Below are 22,500 nucleotides of genomic sequence, written 5' to 3'. Positions count from 1 at the left end.
CGTGATTTAGGTGTTTACATTGATGCTGGTTTGAAATTTGATCGCCATGTCAGCCATGTCGTGCGCGCAAGTTATTGTATGCTGAGGCTAATTTCACGTATAACCACTAGGTTTAGAGATCCCGGGTGTCTCAAAGGACTTTATCTTTGTTTGGTACGCACAAAACATGAGTTCGCTTCGGTGTGTTGTAACTCGTACATCGGCCGTAGAGTGCACTATGAATACGGTTGCCTACTGGATACGCTAAATATAAGCTCGTTGTACTCGAGCATGGCGTAACGCGATGTTCTTTTCCTTTTTAAATGCCTTCACGGTATATTAAATTGTATTGAACCATCCGCATCTATTGCGTTCCGTGTTCCTTTCAAAGCTTTTCGTTGTTCCTTAGTGTTTCATGTTGAAGTTCGTTCACACCTGTCTCCTATCGCGCGGATTAGGATTACATACTCGAGACACTTTTCAGCACTTGATATTTTTAACGATGATAGTCGTAGGTTTCGAAATGCTGTAGTGTATAGTCGTAACTCCTGATTGCTTGCAACACTGTTTTCATTTTATCGGTGCCTTTTATTAGTGCACCATTACAGTGGCTCTTGCTGTTCATGGGCGCTTTAAATAAACACTCAATACTCAATAATCATGAAAGAAGGAAGTCACTGAAAAGGTTCGCCAGCTGTTAACCTTTAACCTGGTTAACCTTTTCGGAGACTTCCTTCTTCCGTCATTACTTTCTTAGGAACTTGAGGCTTTGTATGTATTTGTCCTTTCTATGTGTTCCAGCTTCAGAACATCAATTCCCATCACACTCAATAATCGTCTGGAATGCAAGCTTGAAGCGGGAGTCACTGCTGAGAGAATACCAACTTCGCCCGTGTGGCGGCGACACCGTAGCTGAAAGTTGCGGATTACTCTATGCGTCCCTGAGCAACCATTGCCTGCTGCTCCTTCCCTGCCTCGTCGCGAGGCAACCGGAGACACTTCCGTCCACACCTCGTGCGCGCTGCAAAGGGAAAGACCGTCTAACGCAGCATCCCTAAATCCTGCTTAATCCCAGGCTGGCCATAATCCGTGCGGTCGTCGTCGCAGAGGAAATATGTTTTCCTCTTGCCCTTAGTGTGGCACTCTGCCACATCCGGCCGGCGGCGTCTCTTGAGACCAACAACCGAGAATGATCCTGCTTCGTCACGCCATTTAAGGGCGAGTCACAGCGGCTCTGTGTGTTACGCCATAGAAGGTGTCGGAAGATGCGAGTACGTCGGCTGATGCGGGTTCTTAGTTTAGTTGCGTATCGCTGATAGAGCAGATATAAGCAGATAGAGGAGCTGTGTTGCACGCTATGTTTCTCGTGCATATCCAAGCGAGGGAATTTTGGAGAACAATAAATTTAACTAGGTAACCGGAAGAAGTTCAGCCTCTTGCGCGAAAGGCTCGTTAATAAAAAGCCTTCTAATTACCAAGAACAACAAAAGTGTAAAGTTAACAAGCGCACGTCTCTTTTTTCATTATTTTACGTTCTTTTCGCGAATACGTTCTCACTAGGAATCGATTTGGCGGAACCTGCGGGACTCGAGCTCACCTCGAGGAGCGACGCTTGAACCAAGGTCCTTCGGTTTCGAAAGCAGATGCCATACCGAAGCGCTATGAACCAGTTGTGAGTTTTGCATGCTAATATTTTTGAGTAAACTTACAATTATGTTTTCTTTTGAATTTCTCAAATTATCTTAAATTTATCTTAGTTTTTGTTTTTCTTAAAACCATACTGCCCTAAGCCATGTTGCGTGCGTGCATTGCCATGCGCCATGTTGCTTGCCCTTTTTGTGTTACTTGAACACCAATACCGCAGAACAGAAAGCGCAAGAGATCACACTTCCAGGGAGAAAATGCAATATGGAGTTGCAATACCAGAGCGAAGTACGTGATAGCGTAGGTTAGTTTCAGACGTCAGCGGTGTCATCCTATAGGGCAAGGTCTGAGATATGTTTCAGAGGCAACGTAAAAAAAGAGTACGCTGCTTCGTAGGATAATATGTTGATTGATTGATTGATTACAAAAACAAAACAAACTGGAGGAAATCCGCTCCACGTACATGGAGACTAGCTACTGCATGGCACGTACTACACTAGGGGTGTACGTACACTGACGTAATATAAAAGAAAAAAAAAAACACAGCGAAAAATGATGAAGTGGAAGGACTAGAAAAGAGAAAAGAGACAGAAGGGGGCAAACAAACAAGAAACAAAGTCCCAGCGGGAGGGGAAAGCAATCCCCCATCGAAACAGTCACAAATAAGCCTCCAAAATTGTTTTAGGAACAGTTTTAAGCCAACAGGCACAACACAGACAAGGCTGTCACAATAAAAGTCACCAACAGCGCCAAAATTGCTTCCGAAACAGTCACAACACAGACAAGGCTGCCACAGTAACAGTCACTCTCACTCACCACTCACTCGTTACTCGAAGCACGGAACTTCAGAAATTGACGTCCACCCCAATGTCCCTCAAAAAGGTCACGAGGGCCTGCAGTGAACTCCGACTTTGGTGTGCAGGCCAATCATGCAGTATATTAGACCTATCAAAATGGCGACGATCCAGCGCGGCGAGCGAGGACTGTAGGCGATAACGTGCAGCGACGTAGCGCACACTAGTATATATGCTCCGTGTCTTACATTACACCACATTCCGCACAATTTGGAGATTCTGCCTTCCACATCTTGTAGGGCCTCTCTAACTACCTGTAGAGGCGCTCTTCCACGATGGCTGGTCTTCCACGATGATGCCAATATATATATATATATATATATATATATATATATATATATATATATATATATGTGTGTGTGTGTGTGTGTGTGTGTGTATGTAACTCAAACGTCGCCATGCCAGTCCTGGACAGCTGTTTCGGCCTTGTTGGGCCTCATCAACAGGACGCAGGCAGGCAACGTTTGAGTGGATGGCGTCAGAAGGTCACGTAACACGTGATTCCTCCCGTCAGGGTGAGATATCTCACTCACTGAAAGCCCAGTGCAAAGCCAGTGAAGTATATAATGAAAAAAAATAGCCGGAGCTCTTTGGCTGCACGTATAGCATATGTTTGTAACTCAAACGTCACCATGCCAGTCCTGGACAGCTGTTTCCGCCTTGTTGGGCCTCATCAACAGGACGCAGGCAGGCAACGTTTGAGTGGATGGCGTCAGAAGGTCACGTAACACGTGATTCCTCCCGTCAGGGTGAGATATCTCACTCACTGAAAGCCCAGTGCAAAGCCAGTGAAGTATATAATGAAAAATATAGCCGGAGCTCATTATATTATATTTCATTATATTTCATGATATACTTCACTGGCTTTGCACTGGGCTTTCAGTGAGTGAGATATCTCACCCTGACGGGAGGAATCACGTGTTACGTGACCTTCTGACGCCATCCACTCAAACGTTGCCTACCTGCGTCCTGTTGATGAGGCCCAACAAGGCCGAAACATGGCGACGTTTGAGTTACAAACATATGCTATACGTGCAGCCAAAGAGCTCCGGCTATTTTTTTATATTATATATATATATATATATAGAGAGAGAGAGAGAGAGAGGCGCTCGCATCGTCTTCAACATGGCGGAGAAAAGAAGGCTTGCCGATGAATGGTGGTGGTGATGGCGAGACGGCTTGTTGTCGGCCTCACAGAGGTGGGCAACGTCACGACTGACGCCCTGGGGAATGCGCGTCCTGGGCCGACTTCTAAGGGAACTGTGCCGACATACGTCTGAAAGCGTCTGAGGAAAACCCAAGAAAAACCCCAGACAGCACAGCCGGGATTCGAACCCGTATCTCCCAGTCTCGACGTGACATGGCAAGCACGCTAAGCACTAAGCCACGCAAGCTATTTTTGTTTTTTTTTCTTTTCTGGTGCCGTTGAATCAATGAACCTGCTTCATGTTTTCTTCCACGAGACACGCTTCAAGAATTGTACAAATAACATAACTCGAGTGTTGCTTCACCCTGTCTTCGTTGTTTTCGTTCATGCCGCTCCTGGGATAGAATCTTTTTTCTCTTCTCCTTCTCGGCATTGAATGTTCTCCGCAGTATTTTTGCACTACGGAACTGAGAAGCGAAGCGCTGTTGCCCTTCGAGTTCTGTAAGCGGGAAAACTCCATCGCACACGACGGGAGTTTTGGGTCAACCGCGAAACATATCGGCCGGCTACTGTTACTATTCTTTATTCAGTGCTTCTACTGGGGTCCGCTAGGTGGCGAGAAGCCAGTTGGAGCGGCGAATAGGGAACGTTGAGGCGCGCGCGCGAAACCGGTGTGTAAGAGATTGAACAGAGCGCAGCACAGAGGTTGGAACACGGAAGGTAAAATCGGGATCAACAGCAAACAGCAGGGACTGTCTTGCTCTTCCACCAAACCACACATCTTTGCTCGTTTGCTGCCGAATAGCCTGCAGCAAGTTCTTTGCGTTGGAGCTGGTGAAATACACCTTACGTACGGTGTCCCAGACAACAAGTCATTGAATTATAATAAAAAAACTACACCACCTAGAATCATGCGGTGAACGGCATTTGTTCTTACTGGGTTTTTGCCACCTCCTGATGTGAATGTCGTGTAACGTAAGCTTAATTATGTAAATTTTTGAGAACTGAAGTCGGAAATTTGCCAAGTAAAGGTCACATTTTTACCCTGCCAACGTGAACAGCGTGTCTAATTTACTCATAATAGTAGTAATTGAAAGGGATATTCAGGGGCTATCCCATCAGAAAAAAACAGCCGAACATCATGCTGTACGGAGCTAGCGCGCGACAAATTTTTCAGTGCAATCCTTGTCAGTCCGACGAAAGGAGGTTGGAAACCCAACCCACACCTGCATCGCAGAAAGTGATAACACAGGCATGGCTTATCGCGTCCGACTTTCGCTGGGATCGCACTTTCCTTCTCCCAATTTCAGGAACTGTCGCTTTTTCTACTATCACTATGTGGGCTGGGTTTGGAACCTCCTTTCGTCGGACTGAGAGCGATTGGCTCAAAAATTCGTCGCGCGTTATGGTCCGGTGCTACGAAAAGTATGATGTTCGGCTATTTTTTCCGATGGGATAGCTCGTGAATATTACTGTCAATTATCATGAACTTGAATGAATTCGGCACGATCGTCATATTGGTGGGATAAAAAGTGACATTTACTGGGCAAATTCTAAGTTCAGTTCGCTAGTATTTACATAATTAAACTTATGATACATGGCATTCACATCAGGGAGTTGGCAAAAACCAAGTAAGAACAAGTGCTGTTGACCGCATGATTCTAGGTGGCGTAGTTTTTTTTTTTTTTTTATAATTGAATGACACGTTTTCTGGAACACCCTGTATGTAGGTGCGTGCTGATGCGACCACACAAGGCAGCGGCGTCAGCTCTGGCGTTTCCTGTGTGGGTGGCCGGGCACCCATTGCAGCAACCACGCCGTGACCCAGTGACAACGCAATCGCACCGTGAACAATAGCGTAGAGCGATAATATGAAGAATTTATTCGTACTCGCAAGGGTGCCATGAAAGAGATTTATCTGTTAGCTGCCAGATATATGCAGACATCGCTCGTGAGATGAAGTTCTAAGTCGAACTACTACCCTGCTTCACAGACCTGTCGTGAGTGCAATAGAAGATGCGCGAGCCAGGACAACCGGTCCCTGCATGCGCTTCTGTAGAAAAATAACACATATCTCAGTAGCGCCACGCACGGCCCCTACACATGCCTCGTTTCAACCCCCACACAATCTTATCAAGTCACGTTCTGGTACGCATAATAACAGGGCGGTCACATGCGACTTAGCAGAAGACCGAATCATATTTCAAATTTTGTCCACCTTCCGATTTATTAACAGTGGAACCGTCAATCCATCAACGCACCAGGCAGCAAAGAAACAGGGATATCTCAAAGAGCCGAAAACAAGCACGCAGACGTTAGCTTAACAGTTCCTTATGCAGTATCAGCGGGCAAAGATAAATTGAGTTCAGGGCCTCGCAATCTATCAATCGCCTACACATCATTCATCCTTGTGCGGCTGATCATGAAAAGCTTTCCCTTGGAAACGGTGGCCGAAATAATGGAGCTCCACATCTGGGCCCACATGATGTCTTCCGTCGCGTGTCCCTGCTCCATGAATAATGCATCTTTTGTAGGTGCGCCCGTTGAGAAAAGTATAGCGTTGGTGCACCAGTTTCGACAGCCAACGAAATCGAATATTCGACGGATCGCTTTTTCATACTGAAAATAGTTTGAAGCGTGAAAGGCAATGTCAGACATTTTTATATTATTTTTTTTTCGTCATGCGTTAATCTACTCAGCTATCAATAAGCGCTAGAACAACGCGACGTCTTAATCAATTATTTAGTGGAAATAGGTGACGTACCTGTGATCGTCGTTTGAATATTGTCATTAGTAGATTAGAACTGTAGTAGTAGAACTTAGTAGGAGAACTGTATGGATATTATGGTTTATGGATATCATGGAGTTTAAGGATATAAGATGGAAATATAAATATATTTCCTATTGACTGCGGTTTTGTGACTCCCGTAAGACGCTGCCAGCTATTTGTGGATCCCACATTGCACGGTGACACAGCGCAACAGAGAAAACCACTTTAACCGTCCAAGTTGAAAACGTGACCTTCTTTGAGGAAATATGATGGATGTATAAGGTATTCGGACATATCAGGAGCGTTCTTGTGACACGATGACATACACTGTTGACACACGTCTCTTAGTTTGTTTTCATACGAAAATATATGCTATCATATTGGCTTCTGCAATATGGAGCTCGAAATTGACAGTAGTTTGGAACGGAACCTTCACCCAGCTACAAGCACAGGACTACGATGTCCCTGTAAGGTATGGCGGCTGAAGTGCGAACATTTCTCCTCGCGGCATTAAAGGTCAGCTACGCCGATTTCCCGATGTGTTGAAACGGTTGTGATATTCAGAACGAGCACATCCAACTGCCCCCGAAACGCACCTTCGTTTCTCAATTTTGTCTTCCTATTACGAAAATTAATTCATCAAAGAAACCAAAACAAGCCATGGGCGCAGCCATTTTCGTGACGTAGATGGGATAAACCTGCTCCATCTACGTAGATAGAGAATCGTGCGTCTGATTGGATGAAAGCTGAGGCTTTCTCTGACTTCCCTGGCGTCTTCTCCCGTTTACGAGGAAATCCAGTTATGGCCGCCGGCTACGATGAGTGTTTCGTCCGAGGTAATCCCGAGAACTATTGAACGATGGAAACAACAACCGCGAACTCATCTCAACATCATTTTCGGCGTGAATTTGTGATTATGTGCTCGAGAACTTCGCAGTTCAACCGTTCAGCTGCCATTCACGTCAACCCGTTTGCTGCTTTTACTACAAGTGCAGGAATGGGAGCGATTGAGCAACAACGTGAGACTTGGTGATCGTTTGAGCATATACCGGCAGAGGACTGGTCTTCAAAGAAAGAAGGCCGTATTTCTGCCCATGCACATCGTGCGATTGCCAGGCTTGTTACACGAGATACATATATTGTGCAGCATCATAGCGCGACTGCAATGAACGACGTAGGAATGTATCGTGACCACTCGAACTGCATTCGTTGAACCATTCGTCGGTTATATGAAAGTGCTCATTAGGGTTGCCCCGAACAAAAAGTGTGGGATGTAGTTTTGTAGTGTGTTGTTGATCTCGTAGAGCGCATCGCGGCATGTAGGTCGAGAGCCCTTATACGTATTTTTTGCATGTTTACTTGAGTGTGCGCATTGTTCTATACCACACAGGCCATATTTCATTCATAATAGTTTCGCAAATAAACACGTACGGGTCGATGTCATATTGCTTTTGAGTTCGGCATAGTGTCTTCAGATCAGGGTATGTGCACCCTGTTTGCTGGGCCCAACAGATGTTATTAAGGGTAGTGCAACATTTCCCACTTGAACCATGCTAACATTGCCAGAATAAGGAACATTATACACTGTGCTGTGTATTCCACACTCAGTTGTCTCGCGACGTATACCCCCAGTTATATACTGGGTACTCCACATGTTCAACCAGTCAGCACTTCCCATATCCTATTTTTTTTAAACATGTGCTTAAAATTGCACAACTGCCACTCAAGTAACTTTGCCACCAAATTAGTCAGTGACAAAAGGTATATGTACTTTATCACAAATTTAATAACCTTAGTGGAAATGGTTGATGGTGTCCTCTGCCTCGTACGGTGCACTTCATAGCAAAATACACAATAGTCCAAATGTCTTCCTTGTCCACAAATGCCCTGTCAAAGCTGAAAGACTCTTATCAAAATGGGGAAGCGGGCTTGCTTGTCCAGAGAAACAAATATGAAACTGCAGTGCTCAGTGTAAATAACTGCATGCTCAGCAACTAAGGCTGGTGATGCCGAAGACCTAATATTTCTAGGTTAAAAGGAACAAAGGAGAAAAGACCACTGCGGTATATTAATGTTGTTTCAAAAGTATAACACCACAAAATTTGTGAGAGTCAGTTGGTGGATTTAGTTACGTTGGTCACCTCCTGCACCAATTTTTAATAAGATTCAAATGCGTTGCTACCAACCAGGACCTAAGCCTGACCTATGATCTAATAATAATAATAGTATCTATCTATGACCTATATGGACCTTCACCACTAGTTCGGTCTAGGTTTCACACGTGGCTTCTAGTGAAATTCGAAGCTGCTCTGTAGAGCTGACAGGAGACTTGCAGAGTAGATAATTTTTTTATTTATACTTTCCAAAGAACATGTAAAAAAACCAGTGTGCTGTACCAACTGTATTCAAAGAAATACAAATATACATTGTTTTAGCTATGTGCATATGACTGATGACACACAATGGGCGTCAAGGGTGAGAACACAAGAATACTACCACTGCAGGCACTGTCCTGAAATTCTAAGTCACCATTTGTCAGAAAGCAATGACCATGCACAGCCTAAGGATCATATTGAGCTTCTTCCATTATTCTTTTTATTGACAGCATGTTGGCTGCCATCCAGTCCATGAAAGTGACCCTTATCGTTGAAAGAACGGTTCAACAGCAAGCGAGCTGGTGATAGTGTCCATGATGGCGAGATCTGAAGAGGAGATACAAGAAGGGACATAAACACGCTATGTTGAGACATTGTGTGTGTCCCTTCCTATCCCTCGTCTCAGGGTTTTTCGCTATGGACCTTCATGATGTTTCCTTTGGCAAACTTTACATATTTTTATGTAGAATTGTGGAGGTACAGCCAGGCGCTGTTAGCAAATCACACAGTACTTTTCTTGAATCAAGAATCCATAGAAGGTACACAGTCATCTTCAGCATTGCACACATCTATGGGACATGTTAATCACTTTGGGTTGTCACAGACATGTCATGGAGGCCGGCACATGGTTAGTGGTGCTGAAGAGACAACTATTTGTCATAGTTTAAGCATAAAAAGCAGTTTTGTCACCTGCATGTTGAGACAGATGTATCTCTACATACTTTGCCATGACACAAATATATGAAGCAACAAATGTACCCTCTACTTTATTATGGTTATTAGTCAACACTGCCAAGAATGTGGGAACACCGTCTTGTACCACCTACACCCTTCAAAATGACCTTCACACACGACACATTGTAGGTTGTCCTCTCCCTCCCCATTGGCTGAAAACATTTTTCTACTACTTTGCATAAGGGGAAGTTAGTACAAGAAACGCACATATTCCTTTTTTGAGCAAATCAGTATTCAGACCGTTACCATACTGTGGTAGGCCTGCAGTGCATTACATGGTACAGCACACACTGCAAAAAATTTCACCGTAGAACATGTCCCTCATTCTAATGACAGTCTTCTCCAGTTTTTCAAACTGCCATTTTCCATAGTGCTTTATGGTATGACACAGTATTTCTAAATCTTTACTGTAGTTTACTGGTTGTAGCAGAAAAAAGAGACCACTGTTTCCGATCACAGGAAGCAAGCCATAAGTGCTATACGGAAACAGTACATGCTGCTCTCTAGCAGTTGTTAGTGTTTGGACATGGTATGGTGCATGCAGGGTAAATTCCATGGTTAAAATATCCAAACGTGAACAACTGTTAGATTACATGATGTAGAATGCTGTATAGTACAGTAAAACCTCCAAAGTCGGACAACTCCCCATGATTTCATTGCACGGGCAGGCTCCCACTGAAACTACATGGGGACGAAATTCTCTATGTCGGACACCTCCCTATCTTGGAAGTAGGATAGGGTTTTCCCTGCAAAGTCTGACAAAACCCTGGCCAAATTACCTCAATATCGGCTTATCTTTGCACCAAAAAGACCCAAAATGAGCCAGTGGCCTTGACTTTTGCCCCTTTTTTCCCCTATACTGGTCTCAGCATTTTGTTGCTTTAGTTTTTAGAGTCCAAAAACAAGTGCTGTCAGTCTACATTGTAATTCTTTATGTGAGCACTTGTCTTCAGTTTGTCTAGAGCCTTTGAACGAGCACTGCACCAAAGCTATGAGAAGTAAGCTGACGCTTCAGAGACAAGTCCTTGCTGCTCGAAAAGCTCCAGAGGTAATGCCATTGAGTAGAATCTGAACGGAATTGAATATACTAAAATCAGTAATAATTATCAGTGAAGAGTGGGTAGAGGTACCACTACCAGGCACCACCACCAGGTACCACTAAGGACCTTAAATTGAAGAAGGGGGACATTTCTCACAGCTGTGATCTCTTCCATTTTTCGTTCCCGTCATATTCTGTAACTCGGACACCTCTATAAGTAGGAGACGCTTCGGCTGCACCGCGGGTGTCCAACATAGGAAGGTTTCACTGTATTTATGTTCCGTGTCATGTGACCACAAACAATATATGCTTTTGCTCATGCTGCACAGCACAGGCGAATTGAGCTGCATGTGAGGATAATAACATGAAACCCGAGGCACGGAGGAAAAGGCATGACTTTACGGTCTCTGTGTCAGTTGTTTCATGTTATAATTGCGTACCAGCTGGCCTGTACCTGAGAATAGGTTTGATGCATTGTACACACACCATAGACATGCAGTATGTGGTGTGTTGTGATAGTAATGCCACTGCCAATTGAAGAATAATACTCCAGGTGGATTGTTTCGGTACAATCTTGAACTATGCATACCAAGGGGTATGGCATCTGCGTGACAGGTTTACCTGGAAGTAAGAATGTAAATGTTAGCTGAAGTCATTGAATAATTAACATTATCAATATACTGCTGCAGATCATACCAACAATAGCACACAAGATGCTCTGATATGTTATGCAGGAATGTCTCTGTACTCACAATATTAGTACAGCAGCTACAGAAAGGCATAAAACAAGTTTTTGTATACATAATACCACTTGAATGCAACACAAGCTTCTGCTGCACTGCTAGAACACCACGGCGGACAGATTTACCTTACTTCACCTGAGAAAAAGTATGTACTGTTGCACACATGATGCCGTTTTAATGCCTCGAAAAACATAATTTATGACCGGAAGACATCAACTGGAAGATTTCGATTTACCTTAGTCAAAACTGAGAAAAAGTATGTGCTGTTGCACACATGAAACTGTTTGAACTGCCCTTGAGCGCTCTGGAAGAACACCTTATTTGTGACCAAAATACAACAGCTGAGCCAACATTGAATTTATACTTTACTCAAAATACACAAGATGTGCTGCCGTGCATATGATACTGCTTAAATGTACTCTGAAAGCGCTGGCACCTCAGGCATGGTTGCTCTAAGCTAGCGAGCAACAGCAAGGGTATACGAACACAAGAAGTCGAGCACAAGTGATAGAATGCACTTGATTAATCAGAAAATGAAATGTCCCAGTACCAGGTGTCACTGTTCCGTCAAGAAAAACAGATGAACTTTGAAGGGGCGTCTGGTTGGCGCTGGTGACAGCCTTCAGCTTGAAACCCAGACGGTGATAGTTGAGACGTGGAGTGCAAGCTTTTCGGTGGTGCCAGAATGCCTGCGAAATCATTTAACAAATAAAGCAATTCCAAATCTGTACTGAGAATACACCCGCCTGGGCGTAATCTCTAAAGGACGAAGCAGTAACTGACAGATAGCGTATTTTTCTCTTCTACGCATGACTGACTTGTCTAACATTACGTGTCTTACCTTTATCTGCTGCCTAGTCCTGCCCCTGCAATCTCCTGCTGCAGATAAGGTTGGCATAGCATCCCGGACGAGACATCTTCGGCTTCTTGTGAAACAAGTTGTGCATTGCTTCCGTAACATTCGTATGAGCCAGATGAACAGATCAAATCACTGCTTTCGAAGGTGGCACCCAGTCGGAGTTGTAACCGATTGTTGCAGTCAATCGATTTCTCTTTCGCCTTTCGGAAAATTGTGGTTTGAAACATTGGATCTGCATGCTGAAGTGTTCTTGCAGACGGGAGCAAAACGCTCACGCATTCTCGGCACGCAGCACAGAACACGAATCACACCAGGAAGTCTGTACTGGCCTAGCAAATGCTTTGCAGTCGAAGGAAGCAAAACTCACGTTCCTCATGGGTTTAGTGAAGTCCAGAAATATACTGGCTCCCTAATAGCGAACTGTTTATCACTTCCCCAATGTGAATCTGCGCAGCAGACGGCTCGGCAGAAGAAACTGGCCGGCTTGGCGGAAGAAACCAAGCCAAAAGTCATGCCAAGCCGGAGCGCGGGCAGACCTCGAATGTGTCGTCGACACAGGGTTTGCGGGACACAAGACGGGATGTCAGTGAAACTAAAAATTCACTTTTTCAGAAAACCGCGAGGAGTTTGGGATAACTATTTTGCATACATAATCAGTGTTCCCTTATGAACACATCGTGTGAGTACCATTCCATTCTGTAACACTCGAAAATCGGCGTAGCTGAGCTTTAAAGGGACCGAAAAGTGAATATAAACCTATCGAAACTTTATGTTCAGCGAAAAGCTTGAACCTTCAAAAGTTCAAATGTCAAAGAACTCCGCTGAAATCGCTGTAGTTTTTCTGTAATCGAATTTTCCATAATCGCATGTCCAGGGACCTAGTAGGAAACCGAGCAGTCTGTCAACAATGGCATGACCCCGCGCCATCTGTCGAGGACGCATGTAATACGCGCACTTCCGGGCGCTAATCCGGCGAAAACGAAAATGGCAGTGGGCATTTGTGACTGCTTTCTACGTCGAGAATGTCGACCCTCTTGGACATAAGTGCGCTGGAATTCCGCATTCGAGAACTGTCACTCACACAGAACTGTTGTTCGTGCGTTAGCGTGCTGGAAAGTATGTTCTTCGCAGCAGAAGATTCCTTGTCCAGAGATTAATCGGAGTCACATTCGTCCTCAGGAGTAGCTCACCGTGTCGTGAACATGGACTGCTTTGTGAAATTTCCATGTATCAGGGAGAAGCACTTATGTAAGCCGAAACAAGCGCTGTTTTTTCGTCGTGCATGTGTGAAATGCAAACCGACGGATACCACGGTTTTTGCTGCCGAGAGGTAGAGAATGCGTGTGAAAAGCAGACAGACGATTGCATCAGAACTAACGAATATTCCGAAATACTGTGCTTTGACACCGAAGTACTGCCAGTGTCTTTTACATACATCCGAGAAACCGAAGAGCATGGCAACGTACACGGCAGCGCCATGTGGTCTTTACGCGCTACTTGAACTGCAAACTGGACGGAAAACCCTTATTTCTGCAGGAAATTCCGTTTTACCACCCGTTGACGATTCACAAGGATATGGGGTGCTCCGTGAAAATACAATAGAAAATACTCCACTGGATCTCAATATGCGTCATGCATGCTATTAGGGATGCTTTCCCATCAGTGCGCTGACCTGTAGAACTGTTGTCAGCACATTTTCATTTCTTGTTTGCTGCAAGTTTTTCTCATTGCTTTTTCTTTGCTGTCACAGCATATTATAATTACTAGTTTGTACCTGGAAGGTTAAGTAACCTGTGGGCATAGATGTATTTGTAGGTTATACTCATGTCTCACTTGTATATGTGAGGAGTAAGTAAGACAATTTTCATCAGTGTCATTCAGCTGAATTGTGTTCATAACCTTTTAGTATACTTCTTAGTGACCACGTTTCCAAATGTTAACTAATAATTGAACCAAGATTGGGATTTAACACTTAATTAACTCTGTTTTGCTAAACGGAGTACTCGTAACTGATTCATTATCACGTCGCCAACTAACATTTGTAAAGAAGTACTTGAGGGCTGACTTCAACTATTTTTAACCCTTGATCTGGGTTCAAAGTTAACAATGCACCATTGTTGTGCATAGTACTCCAAAATGGCTAAATAATTTATTGCATAAGTTCTCTGTTACTGTAATTGAGATGTACTTTTGTAAAGTACTTTTGACAGCCCTGTAAATTGAAACTGGCTTCACTGTACACTACAAATGCATCGTAACATTTAATTGAAATATAATATAAGAGCAGAAGCAACGTTTTGTCCCAATTCAAACTATATCCTTCTTTTTTATTGTCCAGGGATTTAGGAAATAGAGTAGGACTTCCTGCCCTCTGATGTTTTGACGTACTTGAACGTACAGTTGTAAAACCTACAACAAAATAAACAAGAGAAGTATAAACAGTTTCGTCTTTCCCTTTTGAATTTAACAAGCTAGTTATATTTTACCATTTGTTCACTTTTGTATTCTCTGTTGGTGAAAAGATTACAGGAAAAATGATGCTGCAGATCAAACAATGACCTGTCATCTTGATGAAGATCAGAACATTTCTTCAGGCATGCTAAGTGAGACAAAAGAAATGTAAAATGAAGGTTGTACAAAAACAGCAAATCTCCGTCGACTATAACTTTATATATGTGGATGTTACCACATTGTGTAGTTTCCACCCAAAAGTAGGACTAGGCAAGGTTGTTTGGAAGGTTGTTGGGATGTTGATGTGCTATACCGTTAGAGCACATCAATAGAGATGAAGGGCAAACACAGTAGACAGCGTAATGGCTGCAAACTCAAGTGAACATTTATTCAACAGAATAAGAAACCGAAAGCATGAGCAGAGAAAGGCAGTGCCCATGCAGTGTATGGTGAACCATATTCATTTCTGAGAAGGTAGGATCGGAAGAGCAATAAAGAGAAATGACAGTTGCGTCCGAGATAGGGGAACTCTGCAAATTTTGGGACCAATATGATGTGGTAACCTTGCATGGCTCACTGCAGCTCTGACACACATTGAACAATTCCAGTAGTTGCGGCTTCAAAGACAATGAACGTTTGCTGTTGCACTGGGTATTCAAGTGTAGAGGATGCATCTCTAGAAAATTAATTAGTGTTCCTTAGTCATAAAGTCATAACTCCATCTCAACAGGAACTATTCTCGTACCCTTCAAACAAGCTAGTAGTTCTCATCGGTTTCTTCTCCTCTTGTTGACGTCATACTAATGTTCTGCACCTGTCCAAAGACTAAAAAAAAGAAATAATGTTACAAAGTCTGCAACACGTAACAAATCTAGTGCTTCCATCTATGGACTTTGCATACCTGCTTTCAGTTATTTCTGTCATGTCAACTTGAGTGCCTGGATCACACATATGAAGCAGTCTTGCGCCACTTCAACACTGGAAGGCCCCTAAAATTAAATTTGTTGATGTTGACAAAGTTGAGTACGGGACAAGTAGGATAACATAAGTTAAATGGAATACGTCGTCGCTATACAATAACTTATACGTGTGTGACGCCTGTACATACCTAAGACGTTGTGTTGAACTCGTCACCTCGGTGAAGCAAAATCACTGGATACTGAGCATCAGTGTGCTTCGGACGTCTTCGCAATTCGCCTTCTACGGCATCTTCGTAGTCATCGCCAGCAAAATGAGCTCAGCACATACCACACGACTGCTACATCTAATAACCGAGTGCTTTGAACCACATTCGTTTTCGCGCACTCTCCTGTTGAATCTTGTGGTAGAAACGCCTGCCGCCGATGGTGAACGAACATGATTTTTGCATCCCCGAACACAAAAACCACACCACTCATATGTAGGTCTCTCGAATAATTGACACAGCAACCACGAACATGTCATTCACTTCTCTTCGCGCGACCAACACGACCGCCCACGACGTAAACAATAAACGCGATAACACAGACGACCTTGCAGATGGCGCGGCGGATCGTAGCTCGTAGCGGCGAAGTAGCTGAATGCTTTATTAACGTAAAAGCTATGGAAGTGAGCGTCATTTTTAAAATAGTGTTTAGCTGTAAGATAATGTGCGCCAGCTTCGTTCTCTACAAAATTAGCTCTCACGTGGTAAGGGTTGACCAATCCCTGGGAGCCCTGGACCTGAAACCCAAGTTGCTCTTTTTCGCCGTTCGCTGGCAGCACCGTCCATGTTCCGGCAATCTTCAAAATATTTATACGTAAAAAATATGCCGAATTGAGAAGTAATGCTTTCTGTGTCTTATCAAACAACGATGCTGTGCACGACAGTGGGCAAAAATATGGGGGTTATTTTTCACTTTTCGGTCCCTTTAAGGATACCGTTACCTTGAATCCAACGCAAAAGGAACGGGATTCATCGGTTGCGTCGTTCATGATTTATTATTATCGATCGAAAAAGCGCAATTTAGGCTTCCCTCTCCTTCTCAAGAAGTCCGACAATGCGGAGCGAGCTGTCATTGGTCCCCTCAAATGATTTGTCCAGTCATAGAGGAAGATCATTTCAGGGAACTATCCGATGCCCTTCCACGTTGTCATTCTTCTTGAGAAGGGGAAGGAGATGCAAAGCTTAACTTGCGTTTTTTCTACCGATCATAAATCACGAACGACGCAACCGATGAATCTCATTCCTTTTGTGTTGATGTCAAGGTAACAGCACCTTTCATTTCGCCAGCAGGAATCTTTGCATTTTAGAGCCCCTTTAATGCCAGACACGTTCTCCGCAAATCTCGTCCTATGCTGTCTATTAGGCCAGTCTATTAAGGCTAGATTTCGGCGATGCTCGAAGGAGGTCTTCAGAAAGCCGCTACTGCGGCACTGCAGAAAGAAACAAATTTTCCGTCTGCGCCATGTCTTCGATTGAATGGTATCGAGCTTTAAAAGGCGCCAGACGGTCCTTGATGCATTGTCTCCACAAAACTTCCTACGAGGCAAGTTCCCTTCAAGTCCGGGAATTGACTTTACTGGCGTCACGGCTTATTTTTGCTCCAGACCTACTCAGATTATGCGGAATTGTCTTTACTCTTGTTCAGACACTTAGTTACCAGTTACAAAACAATAGCTGGCACAGAGGAAGGAAAGGAGAGAAATAATGGCGTCTGGTGTGACTGTCAGTTTACAACAACTCTCTGCGAAGGACGCATTGTGTGCACTCGATTAAGAACAGAAATCGGCCGATTAAATTATTTTACAACAATATTTAAAATGAAACTTGAAAAAAAAAACAAAAACAAAAACTGCGTAACAGTTTGTGGAGCAGTCTTCTGGACAGAACAGATAGTAGACCTTCTGATGTCGTGGGTGTTGGTTGATTGACAATCTGTATTTTAGGGACCGCAGAACGCTCACTTAATCTAAGATTTTTTAAAAGTCATATAGAGGAAGAAGCACCACGTTAACACCTGACTACGGATGTGCTTTTACATAATCGTTCAGGCGAAGTCGGTTTCACGTTAAGCGGGGCATAGATTTCCCTATATTTTTGTAGTATCATCATAATCAGCAGTAGCCACAGCTAAAAGTCAACCATGGATACCACCTACGGACCCCTCAGCGCATGTTTACGATGTAGGTTGTGCATAAATCGGAGTAAGCTTGTTCGCTTTGTTGAAATCGGGAGAGCGCTTGTGTTGTGATGTTAAGCGTTTAGCTGCACGCCCTCCTCACTTCATCCTATCTCACTCACTCACTATCTCAGTTCACGCACAGCGAAAAAGAATGGGCGCGTTAAGTAGCTGCACTCTTACTCCTTTTCGGGCACTCCGAGTTTCGTGCTCCTGGCTAACTATTAAGCGGCACTTCGACGCTGGAACATGCTCGCTGTGCTGCCTTTCCTCCCTTTCCGTTTTTTTTTTACTCTCTCTGCTCTGCTGCCGCCCCACGCCCTGCGTTCTCTTTCTTCGCTTTCATAAAGAGGAGGGAAGAGGTCACGTGACGGAGCACGATACCCCTTTTTCGTGCACCCTCCAAAAGCTGGAGCGTGAAGAGCGCGCTCGCGTACGAAACTCGGAGTACGAGCGTAACAAGTTAACGGTAGAAGTGCCAAACACTCGCGCTCCGGAGCAGCCACTTAACGCGACCAATAAAACATTCTTGTGCCTATGTCTCCTTGCCTTAGAACATAGTGCAGTGACCAGGATCGCTGAAGAATACACCTCCAGATATCACGGGCACAACGCACAGGCTCGTCACAAGCGTCGGTGTGGACAAATGTCGACAAATGTCTGGAGAACTTGAATCCGTCGTCCGTGCTACATGATCCTTCACTTGCAGCGAACACAAACGACGAAGACGACACGCTACTGTTCGTTCGCTCGTGTTTATCTTCGTCCTGTGTCCAGTTTCGACCATTTGTCCAGTTTCGACAAAAACAACACAGTCCATCGACATTTGTCCAGTTTCAAGACGCAGTTTCATTCGGCCGAGGACATGGAAATGTTCGATGCTGGAAACGGACGAGGTCAGGAGCATTCTCAGTGGAGACAGTCAGTAAGCCATAATCTTTCACAATAGCCAGGGTGAATAGGGACACAATAGCCGAAAAACGGAAAGTCATCAGTACTCAGATCACTAACCCCATAGGAGAAATCGATCGCAAGCTGCCAGAAGGCGCGGCCCAGGATGTACTAGAGTCACTCAAGCTTCAGTTGCGGTTGTTGGGAGAGAATCTTAAAGGAAACAGACGCCCAGTATGAGCGTTTCATCAGTCCGGAATCGGCAGATAGTGAGTACGGAAGGCTGATTGAGCATCAGATGAAGAGGGCATCCGCATTTGTAAAATTGGCGCATGCAAATGTGCAGGCACACTCATCAAGAGTTGTCGGTATCCCTCATATCCTTTACCATGACGTGGTAAATTGCCCAAGTTTGATGGGGTAGAGTATCACCCCTGGCGATGAAACTCCCCATTCATCGTCTCAAAATAAAGTTGCTGTGTTGTGAGCTCAACAGCTGACGTCACCTCCTGCTCGGTTACTATTCGTTGGATGGCAGCGCACGGAGAAGCACCATTAAGGACACCGCTAAGCCAGACCATGAAGAAATGCGTGGGGAAAGCAAAAGTATCTTGTTACTATCAGATGATTTTTCCCTTCTGAGGCGCGTTGTGCATGGTTGACACGACAACAGCACTACATGTCTCATAATCTAAAACCAAGAGACTAGGGAACACGAAAGGACAGACACAACACGAAGTCTCAAACACAGCGAACAACCAGTTGAGGACAAAATAGGAGGTCCGAGTTCTGGAGAACGAGAAGTCTGCTCAAGGCCGGACCGAGGATTACGGATGGGTTGCTGATACAGTTCCCACCAAGAGGTTATGCATAGGGTCTCTCTCAAGAGCCTTCTGTGAGGGTCCACTTCAGAAGCTTTTACAATTGTTTCATCCCATAGAGGGAAACCATTCCTCCAAATGCTTGGCAATTTCGGAGTTTGAAGCTTTATTTTTTACTTTTAATGAATGCTCTCTCAGACAATCATTTAAGCAACGTTTTGTCTGACCAATATAACAGAAACCACTGTTAGGTATCGCCGCATAGCTCACTCTGTGTTTAGTTAAACAACCTTTTATGTAACCGCCACCTATTGTACATTTTGTAAAATAAATATAGATATCTAACACCACAAGTTAAGGGGATCTGATAAACAACGTTTGAAGAACAAGGGACGAATTTGTTCCGGTCATCTTCACCAGCTCGCTTGCTTCCTAGCCATTTTTTTCATTCTTTTTCGTGTTCCCTAGTCTCGGGGTTTTACATTATGCATCATCTTCACCAGCTCGCTTGCTTCCTAGCCATTTTTTCGCTACATGCCTCGTTTGCTCAGGGAGAAAACAGAGTTCTTGGCGTATCGTCTTGAGAACTTGTTTTTAGGAAAGGAAGTCCGCTAAACAAATGTGTTTCAGTTAGCTCGTTCCACGATACGTAGCACCAATAAAGAAGGAAAAAAAAAACTCCGTACAGAGAACTCTGTTTCAATAAGTACACCACTAAACTAACAACAGCTTTATTTTGAGATGGAGAGTGGGGAGGTTCATCGCCAGAGGCGATACTCTACCCCATTGCTGGTGGGGATGTGGGGAATAAAATAAGGAGCCCCTTCACAATAACGATCGAAGTCCGATGGTGTCCAGGAATGTCAAAAGAACTTTGAGCGCAGATCGTTGCTGGGCTGGAATGGGCCAGGGACCAAGCAATTTCGATAGGGAGAAGGGGCGAGAGTCCAGCTGACTAAGGGACCCGGAGAGTGCGGTTCAGGAAGGTTGGTAGTGGGGGCAATGAAGAAGAATGTGCTCCAGATCCTCAAGAGCACCACAGTGGCAGCAGGTGGGAGAGTCAACTTGTCTCAAGCGGTAACGCCACTGAGCTGTAAAGGCCACATCGAGTCGCATTCGGTGGATTAATGCAGCATCTTGACGAGAGGTGCTGCGTGGTATGCGGAAAGCGAGTAAGATTCTTCATGTAGCGCTGCAGTTTCGTGACCGCTAAAGTAAGATTACATCGTAGCGTGCTGATTTGCATGATTCTGATTCTTCAGTGGCGCAGTGCAAACGGTACACGCACTGCTTGCGACATACTTGTCCGGAATCTTCCGGCCCGTGATCCTCCTGTCCCCTACCGGCGGCGTCGCGGGCGAATGACCAATTCCATTATCGTCTCCGAGGGGAGGTCGTGTGTCACACAACGTCACCAACCAGGCCTGTTGCACTAAAGTTTCGCCCGGTGATAGCAGCGCCAACTGCCCTCCTCTAGTGTAGATCGCCCTTACTACACGGTCGTGTCCAGTGTGTTCCCTGCCTTACCGTTGTGCCCGGAACGTCATCTCTTTCTGTGAAAACCCTTGCACACGATTTTTGAAAGCCGCAGTGTAGGCGATACATGCTCGCGTACGGACAAACCTCCGGCTACACGACCATAATTGGCGCTGCAGAATACGGTTCGGAGCGCCGCCAAACGTCGTGCAAGAGGCCCATACTCGAGCGCCTTGCGCGTCGTCTGCAAGCGTTGTTTCTCCTCCATGCTAGCAGACGACGACCAAGTATACGTCACAGATGACCTCTCCTGGTTGGTGGCATCGTGTGAAACAAGATTTCCCCTCGTGTGCGATAATGGTACGGGCCCTTCGCGCGAAAAGCCGGTAGGGGACAGGTGGGCCACGGGCTGGAGATTCCAGACAAGCATCACGTTCAATAGGGAGTTTTAGTAGAGCAGAAGGCGCTCACGATAACGGTTCCAACAACGTGACAGACAAGTCGCGTAGGTCATTTGTTGTGGCTGACATGACATTCTTATATCTTTTTGGTTCCTCGTGTCCGATCTACCTAAACTGCACGGAACGGAAGTATCATCAACAATTAACATGCGATTTATTATCGTTACAAAACAAGAAAAAGGAAGAACGAAAAGGGAAAAAACAACATAGGAACACTGTCTAAGAAAACAAAACAAAAAGGAAACGATAAAAACGCGAGATGGAACACCGAAACTGCGGTAGAGAGAGAATCTGGAGCATTGCGACATTCCTTCTATTTTGCTGGTCCGTCACTAAAAAAATCGATCGACACGTCGGTCACCGCATTGAACATGATATGGAGAGTGGCGGTATGTCGTGAAGCTGCTGTAACAGTTCGTTCATTTCCAGAAAGCACAAAATCAATGAAATCATCGAATCTTGAAATCATCGCCGTTCTGCGAACGTGTGCCTGCAGGAGCCAGCAGATCTGCACTTCACTCGCCACACTTCAAAGTAGCAGCTTTAAAATTCCATCAGCGTATAATCGCTCAGAGCCGCAGTCGAGCGCTGCGACGAGCAATCTGAGCTGGCAAATATAGACGCACCATTTCCACAGGGCATAAAACGACTTCCACCTGAACTACCCAGTGTCACCGATGCGCATTTGGCGTTCTGTTCGAATGGATATAAATTGAGGAAAGTACCTATTCCTTTTACGGTAAATTGAAGCCCATTTCCTCGTCGCGCGTGCCGTTCGTAAAGGGAGAATAAAATATATATACATATATGTTTTCTTTTTCTTTTTTTGCTCGAAACGGAAATTATTCCCAAATGCAAGTTCGATACGAAGATGTCTGCGAGAACCATGCCTGCTATATGGGGCGGAAATAGCATTTCACCATGCAAGCTTTTCGTTTCGAAACTGATTCTCGAAGTTCGATGAGAGAAGGAGGACTTTAAAGGCAATAGGATTTAGCACTAGCTGCGAATGCCACCGATCGTCTCCACGCTCCTTCGCGAAACACCTTTCTGTATGATGTGTGAAGCCTACACCGCGATGGTGTATGCCATAAGCAAAGGGTTAACACCCGTAA

Source organism: Ornithodoros turicata, chromosome 3, assembly GCF_037126465.1.
Source record: "Ornithodoros turicata isolate Travis chromosome 3, ASM3712646v1, whole genome shotgun sequence".
Lineage (NCBI taxonomy): Eukaryota > Metazoa > Arthropoda > Arachnida > Ixodida > Argasidae > Ornithodoros > Ornithodoros turicata.
Note: the sequence above shows the minus strand (reverse complement) of the source record.